Source organism: Mixophyes fleayi, chromosome 2 (assembly GCF_038048845.1).
Source record: "Mixophyes fleayi isolate aMixFle1 chromosome 2, aMixFle1.hap1, whole genome shotgun sequence".
Lineage (NCBI taxonomy): Eukaryota > Metazoa > Chordata > Amphibia > Anura > Limnodynastidae > Mixophyes > Mixophyes fleayi.
In genome coordinates, this window is record NC_134403.1 from 62,891,461 (window position 1) to 62,906,341 (window position 14,881).

Sequence of the window (14,881 nt, forward strand, 5' to 3'; positions counted from 1 at the left end):
GCAAAATGTTTTTTTATCTGCAAAAACTGTTAGGGGCATATTCAATTGTCTGCGTTTCTCGCGGCGTTAAAAGTATTATCGGTATTACGGTAATTCTAAGCCAGATTTCAGCTCGCAGCTCCCTGAAAGCCGGAGGTAAAGGTACTGTAATACCGGTAATTACGTGCACTATTACCGTAATAACAGTAATAGTGCGCAAGCCGCGTTACTTTTGCGAGTAACGCCGACAATTGAATATGCCCCTTAAGCTAGCATTTTACCATAGCGTTTCATTGATGCATGGACTACACTAAATAAGTTCTTGAAATTCAGGAAAATAGAGTTCACGGTACTACAATTTACACAATGTGGGTTTGGAGAGTATGTATGTATGTATATAAATAAACTATAACTGACACTTCTCTATCAGTTTGACATAGCTGTAGGCTGTCCATTTCCAGCTCCTGACACAATGTTACCAATCTACTCCCTCCACATCCTGCCTTGCCCTAGGAAATAATCTTGTGAATTCTCAGGAAAAGTTTTACAGCTGAATAATTACAGAAATTGCAAGCAGTCCTCTAGTGAAAAATAACCACACACCAAGACCAGCTTTCTCTGTTTTCCTTTAATTGGTAATCTGATTTTTATGTTCTTTCAGTGAAACATGATCTAGGTGTAATGACATTAAATGATGTAGTGGAAGGAATATAAACTTGTTGCTTCTACTTACATGAATATGTTGTTATTAATGCAGCACCAATATGGGCAGATGGAGATTATATTTCTGCAACATATGTCCTCAGTGTATTAACTAAGGTTTAGGCCAAAAGCCATTCAGGACTAAGACATCTGAAGAAACAGTAAAAAGAAAATGTATGCTCCACTTTAGTATATGTTGTGGGAAGGAATGGTATATATATATATATATATATATATATATATATATATATATATATATATATATATGTGATACTGGCAAGAAAGACTTTATTAGATTCTGGGAATATTGAGGAACACACTAGAGTTAGATCGAGATGGTGATATCACCACATACAGAAGGTTTCATGAGGGAGTAATACTATGTATAGGGCAGTATGGTGGCTTAGTGGTTAGCACTTCTGTCTCACAGCACTGGGATCATGAGTTCAATTCCCGACCATGGGCCTGATTCATTAAGGATCTTAAATAAAGAAGTATTTTATTTAAGTATCCTGGACAAAACCATGTTACAATGTAAGGGGTGAAAATTAGCATTCTGTTTTGCACATAAGTTAAATACTGACTGTTTCATGTAGCACACAAATATCAACTTTAAATTTCAGTGTACAAATAAGCTATCAAGTATTTGTGTGCTACATGAAAAAACAGTCAGTATTTAACTTATGTGCAAAACAGAAAACTAGTTTTCACCCCTTGCATTGTAACATGGTTTTGTCCAGGAGACTTAAATAAGATACTCCTTAATTTAAGATCCTTAATGAACCAGGCACCATGGCCTTATCTGTGTGGAGTTTGTATGTTCTCCCCATGTTTGCGTGGGCTTCCTCCGGGTGCTCCGGATTCCTCCTACACTCCAAAAACATACTAGTAGGTTAATTGGCTGGTATTAAATTCAACTCAGTCTCTCTCAAAATGTTTATGTTAGGGAATTTAGACTGTAAGCTCCAATGGATTGATGGGAGTGAGTTTGCTGTACAGTGCTTCAGACTTAGTGACACTATATAAATAGTTGATGCTGATGATGATTGTAAGCATGCTCTAGAAAATGCAACAGTTTAGAGACAGTCTGGTTAGTGGGGATTCTTACCACGCAGACCCAGATTTACCTAGTCTGAGGCCTTATAGGAGAAAGACTTACTTTCCAATTCACCCAGGTAAATCTGTATCAAAGACTGAGTTTTATTTCATAGTGACTAGCACCGTGTTCCTGTATGTGCACAGCCAAAATACTGTCCACACCATTGTCAGTGACATGTGTTATTAGTCAGACAGCATTACACTGGAGGTGTGTGTGCTATTTCTTTATTCCCCAAAGGGTGTACAAAAATGAAGCTCTAAAAAACCTCACACAAAAATAGGGTATTTAGGCCGACAGGCTGAGGCGTGTGCATCGCAGGATGCTCTGCGTTCTGCGTCAGTAGCATATGTGCCAGGGTTACGTCATGTATACATACAGCCAGATATACTTATACCCACAAATGGATCATAAGCGCAAAGAACGTATTTTAACATTCGTTTTGGTAGTGAAAAAATGCATTTGCTATTTGCTTTGAATTACATACAGCACATATAATATTCCTTCTCGCTTGCAAATGAAATTAGCAAAAAAATGTATTTTAAAATACACTAACAAAGTCATATAACATATACACCGTCAATGAAGAAAGCACCAACCAGAAGTGGCTAGCTAATGCTGGCTACTGCCATCATCATCAGTCTGTATTTGCACCAGCGCTCTGATACCCATAATTGGTAACGGGCAGCATATTGGCTTAATGGTTAGCACTTCTGCCTTACAGCACTGGGGTCATGAGTTCAATTCACGACCATGGCCTTATCTGTGTGGAGTTTGTATGTTCTCCCCGTGTTTGCGTGGGTTTCCTCCGGGTGCTCCGGTTTCCTCCCACACTCCAAAAACTTACTGGTAGGTTAATTGGTTGCTAACAAATTGACCCTAGTCTGTGTGTGTGTTAGGGAATTTAGACTAAGCCCCAATGGGGCAGGGACTGATGTGAGTGAGTTCTCTGTACAGCACTGCGGAATTAGTGGCGCTATATAAATAAATGAATATAAATAAATGGTGATGATGATGATGATGTGTATTTGAACACTTTATGAAGCAAACATTTTTAACTGATGAAAGCTACTGACAGGCATAAATGCATTTCTATGAAGGTCTGCTTCTGTTCGCAATTACACGAGCAAACCCATACTGTACTCTGCCTAGGTTAAATTGCCCATTTACCCTGCAGTCCTGTCTCTATAGTCCCATGCATGCACAAGTGTCAGATGCAAGCTGTATGTGGGCGACTTTGGTGTGGGCGTGCGCGGTACAATTTTCAGATTTTATGCTACACAAATGTCCAACTCAGCATCAGGCCGTAAGTGTCCTAACCAGGATAAGTTTGTGTTCAATAGTATGTTCTTCACTCTTAATTTAAGATTGACTATACAGGGAAAGTTAGTTGTGTTTAATCACAATGCACAGAATGGAGTTTGTTTTACCATATGCTTTCCTTGTAATTGATTAGCAAACTCACCTTTTGCCCACTACTATTTTACCACTATTTTCACGCTATCGCATACATACTTCCCTACAATACATATGCCCTCTTACCTTGTCCTTCCTACACCTGTCTAAATAATCTGTGTATAGCAAGTCAGGTAGGGATCCTCCCATGATGACCCCAGGTGGAATGAAGATATCACTATCTGCTGCAAACCTTTAGAGAAGACCCAGGAAAAGTCAGTGGAGCCACCAGTGTGTGACTTTCAAATGATATTCTATGCCCTTGTAGCAGTAATGTCCAAGGGTTACATAATTAAATTAGACGTACACTTGTACTCTTCTGGGCCTACAATATATCACCATATCAATCAGCTGCTTGAATACAATAGCACTTTGCAACCAGCACTTTGAATACAGTCCCTTACTACTGTAAAGTCTAACTCCACTTTTAATATTAGTATTAAAAAAGCATTACCTACTTACCAGACCGTGGATAATATATTACAAATAAAACAAAAACCATTTAAGGCAATCAAGTCAGATTGAACTATGTTGCAAAGAGATGCCAGGGTGTCAGAGTATCAGGTCCCCTCATGCTCCAGCACTCCAGGTTCTGTTCCTGCTTACTGACTGATCTTCCGGCTTCTGACTCGGCTACTCCCGACCCTGATCTTAGATTCTTACTTGGGCTGTATTTGTCTCTCTTGATATCTGACCCCTGGCTTTCTGATTACTCTTTTGGTTTAACCCCTTGTACATCGCATCCCGCAAGGCTTGACCTCAGGCAGTATGACTACGCCTATTCACCTGCTACTTCATTAGTGGTTGGCATGGTGAATTGCGACCTGCGCGTCTCTTGCAGCAAAACCCATATTCCCTTGTGAGGATCCCTGGCGAAGACCTGAGGTGCGTTAGACTCTGTGCCTCCAAGTTTAGCTGTGTCAATACCAGCAAGTAGCCATCAGTCTAACCAAGCTCATGACAGTATTCTCTGGCCATGTCTATTGATGGTACGGGTGAACCTCCTGCTCACGAACTGCTACTCCATCTAGCCAGCTGTGTTGAGCAACAGGAATCCAACCAGACTCAGCTTCTCCAATGTGTTCAAAGAGCTGTCTCTCACTTAGAATCACTACAGGCTTCTTTAGCGTCTTCCCAGTCCGTGGCCGTCACTTCCTCTGGTGTGAGCCTATCCTCCTCGGTTCCTAAAGCCGCTCCACCCTACATATCCCTCTTCTGGAGAAGTTTGACAGTGACCCTAAGAAATGCCGGGTTTTTTGAACCAATGTACCACCCAGTTTGAGTGCAATCCAGACTCCTTTCCCTCCAAGTGGACTAAGGAGGCATTTATTATCTCTTTACTCTCTGAACAGGCCCTTGCCTGGGCTTCTCTCGTATGGGAACATAATAACCCTCTTCTACAGAATTCCTGGTCATTTATTGAGGCATTTCGAAAGATTTATGACGAGCCCAGACGGGTTTCTTCTGCAGCTTCCAGCCTTTTAAATCTGCATCAAGGTTCTCATTCCATCTGACAATATGCAGTCCAGTTTTGCTCCCTTGCCTCAGAACTAAAGAGGAAGCACTTGTGGTCACCTTCTGGCAGCCCCTGTTTCCAGAACCCTGTGCTATCTCCGGATGAACCAATGCAGATTGGGCGATCCCATCTTTCCCCCGAAGAATGGGAGAGGCAATTTAAGCAGAACCTTTGTTTATTTTCCTGAGATTCCAGCCATCTTTTGTTTATGTGCCCAAAGAGACCGGGAAACGCTTCCTCCTAGCTGTTACTAGGGAGGCCGATTTAGGAGTTAGGATTTCCACTCCTTGTACATTGTCCAAGTCAAACTTCTTGATGTCTGTATCCCTGGATTCTCCTGTCTGCACTTTAGTGACGCAACAAAATGACGCCATTTTTGGAGCCCCGCCCCCTGCACGCCCACCTTCCCCGGCCGGCGAAGGTGGGCGTGCAGGGGGCCGGATCATACTTGCCATAAGTTGGCAAGTATGATTTATATTATGTGTCTGTATGTGAGGGGCCAGTGTATTTATATTATGTGTCTGTGTGTGAGGGGCCAGTGTATTTATATTATGTGTCTGTGTGTGAGGGGCCAGTGTATTTATATTATGTGTGTGTGTGAGGGGCCAGTGTATTTATATTATGTGTCTGTATGTGAGGGGCCAGTGTATTTATATTATGTGTCTGTGTGTGAGGGGCCTGTGTATTTATATTATGTGTGTGTGTGAGGGGCCAGTGTATTTATATTATGTGTCTGTGTGTGAGGGGCCAGTGTATTTATATTATGTGTCTGTGTGTGAGGGGCCAGTGTATATATATGATGTGTGTGTGAGGGGCCAGTGTATATATATTATGTGTGTGTGTGAGGGGCCAGTGTATTTATAATATGTGTCTGTGTGTGAGGGTCCAGTGTATTTATATTATGTGTCTGTGTGTGAGGGTCCAGTGTATTTATTTTATGTGTGTGAGGGGCCAGTGTATTTATATTATGTGTGTGTGTGAGGGGCCAGTGTATTTATATTATGTGTGAGGGAAGGGGGGGGGGTCTTAATATAATGTGGGATGTAGGAAATGTATTTAATGGTGGAGTGCAGGTGGGGGCAAATTATTAAGTGGTACTTTATTTGTAGGGCCATCAATTTAAGATGGGATGATTGGATCTTAAATTTATTGCTGGGGTGGTTTGGGAGCTATTAATTGAATGTGGGGCTGTTTGGGGAAAATGAGGTGTATTCATTAAATTTGATTCCAAATTTTTTAATGTCTGGGATGGTTGTGTGAAATGATTATATATATTAAACGTAAATGATATTTAATTAATTACTGGGGCTGTTTAGAGGGAGGGAAATAGTTTATTTTTTAAATGGGAACACTACTGATTTAATGTAGGAGCTGGTTGGAGGGAACTAGGTCTATTTATTAAATGTGTATGCTATTAATTTAATGTTTGGGCTGGATGAAGGCCTACTTATGAACTGTGGGTTCTATATTGATTTAACTCCGGGGCTGGTTGGAATTTTCTAGTACCCATTTTTTTCCAAATAGGGCCCCCAACATTCTAGCATCCAGACAAGCAGCAACTCATCTAAAGATATCAGAAGCCACAGGTGTTGAAAGTGACGAGAACAGGTAGGAGAAAGCAGCACAGTCTGCCAACTATCCTGAATATGGTGGGATTTATATTATGACTTGTTTAAATGCTGCACTATGGGATTCATGCAGAAGACTGACATGTAAAAGTGCTGGAATGTATTAATCCGTGTTAATATGTTTCTGTAGGTAGAGGGCTGCAATCAGTAACTATAGTGGCGGACAGTCTGTGAAATGGCAGCGATAGGAGACTGCTGTTTTTTATTACTGGGCTTCCTAACCCTGAACTGCAGTTTCTTGACATGTTTATTATGATTAATTCCTAAGTTTAGTTAAAGATAAGGTACAATTTGTGTGAATTGAAAGGTAAGCAGTGGTGGAAGTAGGGTGTATATGGTAGTAGGCCATACCGCTACTTCTCATATTGTCTTCATTGTAGAATTATCAAATTCCATTCACTTGTTTACATTCCCATTACATTTTTCCTACCGTCAGTTCTAAATTTCCACTTCAACCAATGAGCTTAATATTCATCGCATGGAGTATATGATTAGTATAATTAAAAATTCTGCTAAATCCTTTGACAAAATATGGGGTCCATGGTCATTATTGTTTAACTGCCGGGACCACAGTGTGATGCAGTGTAATGATAAAGGAGGGCACAGTGTGATGAGAGGGACAATAATGAGGGGCCACAGTGTGATGCACTCTAATGGTAAAGGAGGGCACAGTGTGATGAGAGGGATAGTAATGAGGGGCCGCAATGTGATGTAGTGTAATGATAAAGGAGGGCACAGTGTGATGAGAGGGACAATAATGAGGGGCCACAGTGTGATGCACTCTAATGGTAAAGGAGGGCACAGTGTGATGAGAGGGATAGTAATGAGGGGCCGCAATGTGATGCAGTGTAATGATAAAGGAGGGCACAGTGTGATGAGAGGGACAGTAAAGAGGAGCCACAGTGTGATGCACTCTAATGGTAAAGGAGGGCACAGTGTGATGAGTGGGATAGTAATGAGGGGCCACAGTGTGATGCAGTGTAATGATAAAGGAGGGCACAGTGTGATGAGCGGGATAGTAATAAGGGGCCGCAGTGTGATGCAGTGTAATAATAAAGGAGGAAACAATGTGATGAGAGGGACAGTAATGAGGGGCCGCAGTGTGATGCAGTGGCCGAAGTGTAATGCAGGGGGAGCAGCATGATGTGCGGCGGCACATATCTTACCCTTCTACTTAACTATAGGAGTATATGCTATGCTAAAAAAATATAGTGCTATAGATAGTTTCAGGGAGGGGGGACCCAAACCAGTATCTTACCTAGGACCCCATGAGGTCTAAATCCGGCTCTGAGCCTAGCAGCCTGGTTGAGAGAATGTTACAAACTAATTAATTAATGCTCTGAAAGAGCTAGGATTTTATTTTCTGTATACTGCATGGTTCCTTGTGTTACAATATATGTAATAAACAGGCCTGAAGCCATCCACCTGTACTTGCAAGTCATCTTTTACCCTGAGGGACTGTGTGATTTACGATCCTTAAACAATGCATTACCCAGAATAAAGAGTCTTTGTCACAGCTGCTCGATGAATAGACATTTCACTCGTCCAAGAAAAAATTCATAAACTCCTTTATACCTACATATGTAGGATATTTTATAAGTTAAAGTGGAAATAAATCTAATATATACTGAATATATACACACGCACACACACATATCTTCAAAAACAACCAAAAGATAATGTGCAGTGTTACAGATTGCATGACAAGAGTTAAGAGTTCGCAACTGAACTGTATCATGAACTCTACAGAGCTGTGTCCTGAGACTGAGCTCTCTACTGAGCCATATCCTCTCTAGTGAACTGTGTCCTGAGCTCTCTACTGAGCTGTATTCTGTGCTCTCTACTGAGCTGTGTCCTGAGCTCTCTACTGAGCTGTGTCCTGAGACTGAGCCATATCCTCTCTAGTGAACTGTGTCCTGAGCTCTCTACTGAGCTGTATCCTGTGCTCTCTACTGAGCTGTGTCCTGAGCTCTCTACTGAGCTGTGTCCTGTGCTCTCTACTGAGCTGTGTCCTGAGCTCTCTACTGTGCTGTGTCCTGAGCTCTCTACTGAGCTGTGTCCTGTGCTCTCTACTGAGCTGTGTCCTGAGCTCTCTACTGTGCTATATCCTGAACTCTCTACTGAGCTCTCTACTGAGCTGTGTCCTGAGCTCTCTACTGAAATATATCCTGATCTCTATACTGAACTGTTCCCTGAGCTCTCTGCTGAGCTGTACTCTGAGCTCTCTACTGAGCTATGTTTGGAGCTCTCTACTGAGCTATCTACTGAACTGTATCTACTGTGTGATAGTAAACATGGTTATCACTCTAGCAAGCTGGATCAGTTGCCTAGCAACAGTGGTCAGCATTCTCTTTCTGTCAGGCAGTAGCGGGTTGCATCTTGATGTGCTATGTGATCACCTCTGCATACCCGATTGAAACCTATGTAATTTGACTATCAAGTGATTATGGATTGCGCTCTATTGTGCCCAAGATCCTTTGATCACCGCTACCTGTCAGATCATATAACCGGCATTGCCTCCTGACACCCGCTTACAGAATGTGCCCTCACATGTTTGTCATGCGGTAGTCTCTGCCGCTGGACCAATCAGATGCTAGCATTCTCCTTGCTAAGAGGCAGTAGTTATGCTAAGATCCGTAAGTCCACCACTGCACTTCAGACTGTTTTTTAACAACCACACTATCGTCATCTCAGCTCATGCACTCGGCGCCTCAGTGATTCAGTTGGTTGCTGTAAATAGCAACCAGCATCTCTTCAGCTCTCAGTCTGGCAGCATCAGCTGTAAAATTACTTTAACACTCATGCAGCTAATAACCATTCAGTTTTGATTGGTGCTCCTGCCTTTATAAACCTCTATCTGTCTTCATTCCAATGCTGGTGATAGTTCCTACATGACCTAGTGTGCCTTGTATCCTGACCTGTTCTGTTATCAGTGTTTGACTCGGATTGTTTAAAAGATTCTGTCTTCTCCAGTTCTGACCCTTGCCTTGCTAAACGGATCTGTATATGTATCTCTACCTGCCTTGACCCCTAGCTTGTTTAAAGGATTCTGCTGTGTTTTCCACTCCTGACCTATGGCTTGTTAAATGGATATGCATATATACAGTATATCTATCTGCCCTGACCACTGGCTTGTTTAAAGGAACTGTTGTCTTCTCTACTCCTGACCTTGGCATGTCTGTTTTTTGCATTAACCCCTGCTTGTATGATTCTGTTTGCAACACTACACCATCTAGTTGCTCACTAGCTCCTACCATGTTCTGTCCACTCCATTGTTAATCAACAACTACTACTTTCTGAACTTAAGTCCTGGGGGCAACTTAGTATTGTGGAATAAATCAAGTTCCTTGGAAAGAAGGCTGCTATCAGTGAACATCTCGAGAAGCAGTTCTAGTAGTTGAGGACCACATATATATTGCCCTTAACACTTTGCTGCATCCTGAGCTTTCTACTGAGCTGTACCCAGAGGTCTTTAAAAATGCTCCTTCTCTATCCCTTCATCTTATTACAATCTTGCCCCACTGAATGCACAGCTCTGCAAAATGAGGAGCATCGATTTTGTCTGGTTGTCAATTGTTCAAGACTCACCTGAAAATCACTTGTGATGTTAAAAATCTCAGGAAACATTATTTTTAACCAATTTTAGGCAACTTTTTGTGAATTTGGGTTTCTATACTGTCTTCAGTCATTGCTAGTGAAGACAAACGTATGAGGATTTTACATAGCAACAGTCCTAATGTTATGGGTGTGGACTTTACAATTTAGGAATGGAGTTTTCATGAGTTCAGGGATATATTGGGTGGATCGATATGTGACCAGTATGGGGGTGTGTTGTAAAATGTCCTGATTTATAAAGCAGGGATATTGCCTTATGAATTCCACCTGGAAAAAAAATGCTCCTCTCCCAATTTTTACACTTATTTTCCAGTTGCAAGACATAACAAGAAGCAATAAGTGGTCAAAACCCCTCTAATTGGTTGAGTGGATATTGGCCACTCCACTTTCACTCATCGTTGTCTTGGCTCCACTAGGAGTATATTGTATACGTCTTGTATGGTTTCTATTTTCTTTCTCTATCGACTTTTTAAGGAAGATGATTTTCTATGGATTTAGGCCTGTAATAAAAAGTTAAACAAGGTGGTTTGGGGGTGTTAGTATTTTTTGTTGTTAACTGGTTAGCTGCATGTTTGTGGTTTTTTAGGTACTATGTAGAACTACATTTTCCAACAGACCTTGGCTTCCAGAACCTAATGACACCTTTTGCTCCACAACCTACAACATTCTCTGTATGCCCCCCCCCCCCATTGCGGTCTCCATTACACTATGAAGCGGGGGGACCTCATGTTTGTTGCCCCCCCTGCTTTAGTATTAACCACCCTGGGTTTTAGTGCTCCGATATTCATTGATATTCTTTTTTTTAACAGTAAAGATATGGAAATCCTTTATTATTTGGTTTGTGATGACTGCTGTGATCTATCTTAAATTGCAACTCAAAATTCACACATAAAATGCACCCAATCATACAAATCTTTGCATGTCCGTTTTGGGTCGCATTTTAATGTATAATTCTATATGAGTCCCTATATGTTTAAGGACTTCCACTCTATTCCTATGACATTGCTCCATTTACAAGGATATCCACAGCACTGCTGTCATTTCAAACCTTTGAACTGTGGTATTTATATGGAATGGAGCCCCTTCAATGTTCACTTGATCAATCATGTCATATAAAAACCCTTTAAAACAGCCTCTTTCCAGGATTCACACAGTCAGGAATTGGACCTCCTTCCTACCTAACAGAAGCAATAAACATTATGCAAGGTTTAATAAATTGACAAACACGCTTTGCATTTGGAGCTGCAAGGGCATGGGTCTCTTATCACATCTGCCTCATCCTAATGGAACACTCATTGACTTTCTGCCCCAGGAGACCAATTCTACATACTGAGTATTGAATGAGTTCTGCTATGCAGCTCAACAGAAGGATTCATCTTAACCCCTTGAATACAAAGGTCTACAGGCTTGTTGGCAAAGGGTCAGCAGTTTTATGTTCTGTTTTCTTGGTACATTATTCCAAATGCTTGATATTATAATGAGAGATAACCCATAAGAATCCATGATTTTTCCTTAAAATGTCACATTTTTGTGATGCATTAGTTACCAATAGTTGCCAATAAGTCATTTTATATCTTTAGTGTGCCATATACGACTATTTGCACAAAGAAGCACAATAATACATCTCACACATGAGAAGGAGCATACCAAAAGTACACCTTTGTAATTTTTTGGGGGGGTTGCAAGTTCAGATGGATAAGTGCAAGGTCAAAAGCGTGAAATTGTCACTTCGAAGTTCATACTACATTAATGTTTTCAGTTTTCTCCTAAAATACTGCTCTGCTTAGCCTCTTTTACATTACTCATGAGAGCAAGGGGACATAGGGACTATATTACATGTAACATGTATCTTTTGTGTGCTTGAATGTTTTTATGATGTTGTTTGTAATGCACCTATAAATGCACTTTTCTGAATACAGTCGTCTGGAAGGTTCGAAATTCATCACATTGAAAGTTGAGGACAATGGTATTATAAAGTAGGAGCACTGTACTTAACTCAAGGTCACAAGCAGTCACACTACAACTGCACTCATTATACCCCCAACCTTAAAGGTAAAACTAGGGCCAAATTTTGACTTTGTTCCCAATACATCCAGCCATGGCCAAATTTTATCAAACCCACATCCTGAGGGCAGCAAAAATCAGGACTATACTATGAAAATCTGCAGATATGCAAAGCACTTACTGTAAAATGGCTATTATAGGGAGAGAATGTCTGGACAAGCGCGGACAAGCATTAGGAAGTTGTCACCAATATTACTGCCATGTTATTCAGGCACATGATCATGTCTTGTGGCCCCTAAGCCTCAACGTTTCATAGCAGGAAAGCATGGGTAAGGACTTTGTTGCTCTCTGAAATTCTAAAATGAGTATTCAATACATCCATATTGAATATTGTAAACTTGTGGTGTAAAACAAACACAGTATTATATTTAACACTTTACAGTGGGAACCTGTAACTGGATATTCTGATGGACCCTGTATATCCCAGTCCAACATTTCACCGGAAACCAGCCATTGTGTTTCTACATTTACAATACGTATTCAATTGGACACTATATTCTATCAATTTGGAGGAAATAGAGAAAATAAATTAGTTCCTGGGCACCATACTGGACCCTTCTCCTAACAGCTAAAGAATAAAACAAATGTTTTTTCAATGGCACTATATCCATATGTACCCACTGGAGTGGGCAAGGTATATGTCTACAAAATGCAGATATATTTGGCAATCATATACAGTTGTGGCCAAAATATTGACATCCTTGCAGTTTTTTCTATCAATACACCATTTTTTAGGACAATTATTGAAATGAAACAATATTTTGGCATCCACATAAGTATTTCTTGGTGTGCAGTGGAACGAAACACAAAAAGCAGAAACATTTTAGTAAGTCATAGCTTTTTCCACATGGAAATCCTTAAATGCACCATACAAAATTATTGCCACTTTTTAGAAGCAGTTAGAAATAATTAGATTTCAAGCAGATGATTCTCTGTCACTTTGGAACTGAACGCACCTGTGGTAAGCAGCTGGTGCCTGCGATCATTCATTAAACAACCTGGAATAGAGAAAAGGACTCATTCTCCTGTGTTGTGTCACTGTGTGTACTGCCATGAGCATTGAGAAGAGAAATAAAGTCAGAGAATTGTCTGAGGAGGTCAGAAAGAAGATTATAGCCAAGCATGGACAATCTCAAGGCTACAGATTAATCTTCAGAGACCTTGAGGTTCCCGTTTCCACCGCATGTAATGTTATTAGGAAGTTTATGGCCCATAGCACTGTAACCAACCGACAGAAAACTTGATAGAACATTACAGTGCAGGATTGTTTGAATGAAGGACAATGCACCTTGATCATCTTCCAAACAGATTCAATATATAATATATTCAAATTATATAGTTTAAAGGCATAGAAAGGCTCCACTGCTGAGAAAAATAGCAAAGTTAAAACACACCTGAACAAAATGTCTGTCTGTCTGTGTGTATATGATAGGGAATTTAAACTTAAGTGGTTAGCACTTTTGCCTTACAGCACTGGGGTCATGAGTTCAATTCCCGATCATGGCCTTTTTTTTCCTCGGGTGCTCCGGTTTCCTCCCACACTCCAAAAACATACTGGTAGGTTAATTGGCTGCTAACAAATTGACTCTAGTGTGTGTTAGGGAATTTAGACTGTAAGCTCCAATGGGGCAGGGACTGATGTGTGTTCTCTGTACAGTGCTGCGGAATTAGTAGCGCTATATAAATACCTGATGATGATAAATTCCTTCTGGGAGAATGTCCTGTGGACAGATGAGTCCACATAAGAGCTTTTTGGTAAAGCACTATATCCCTGTGGTTACAAAAACAAAATTCGACTTTCAAAGACAAACATCTTCTTGTCAGGCGCCATCTCCGCACCTTCCATGGGTGCCGGATTGCACAAGAGTGGACCAAACTATGAGTAGAGAGGTGCAAGAGGCTCATCTATGGCTATAGGAAGCTGCTGATTTTAGTTATTTTGACCAAGGGCTGTGCTACCAACTGTTAAGTCTAAGGTCAATCATTTAAAATAGAAAAACAAAGGTTCTGTAATATTAACAGAGAAAGAATTGTGGAGACCAAATACTGTTGATGAATTCACCTTATGTTTAGAGGAAATTATTAATTATTTGAAAAAATTGTTAGGGTGCCAATATTTTTTGCCACGACTGATATGGTCTTGAGAACTCCTGATCAGCATGTAGATTCATGCGTACACCCTTACATGATTTTACATCATTTACATTTAAATCTGTGCTCTTTATCAACCATCTGCTGAAAAGACTGTGACTCTGTAAACTCTATGGAGATCTGTCGACACTGTTGGTCGTGAATGCGCACACATTGCAGAGTTTGCCCGTCATCGTTCTATCGTTTGTAGAGATTTTTAGTCCGGTTATACAATGAAACGATACGATGTGCGTTGGTACAATAAAACATGATCGTGGGAGTGTACACACTGATCCATTATCGGACCTAACAGTCGTTTATCGTGTGATTGGTACGATAATCAGGTGAAAAACTTGAGTGTGTACCCAGCTTTACTCTTATGTCTCAAAATACTCTCTTCTGGTTTGTTGAACCCTCTGAGCACCTGAAAGCTCTATCTCCTGCAAGGATACTATCAAGGCCCGTACAGAGGGTGTCCAGCTGTGAAACATTAATTCTGGTGGAAACAAAATTAATTAATTTCTCCTGTAAAATGGTGTCTATAATTTTGGAGTATTACAAAGGGACGAATTAAATTAGCCGCAAGCTACCACCGGACATTGCCTCGATGTCCGGCTTCGCACATTGCTGGCCAATGCAGTACAGAATCTCTGCTTATTTTCTCTTCATATCTATATGGTATCTGTGGGAAAATAA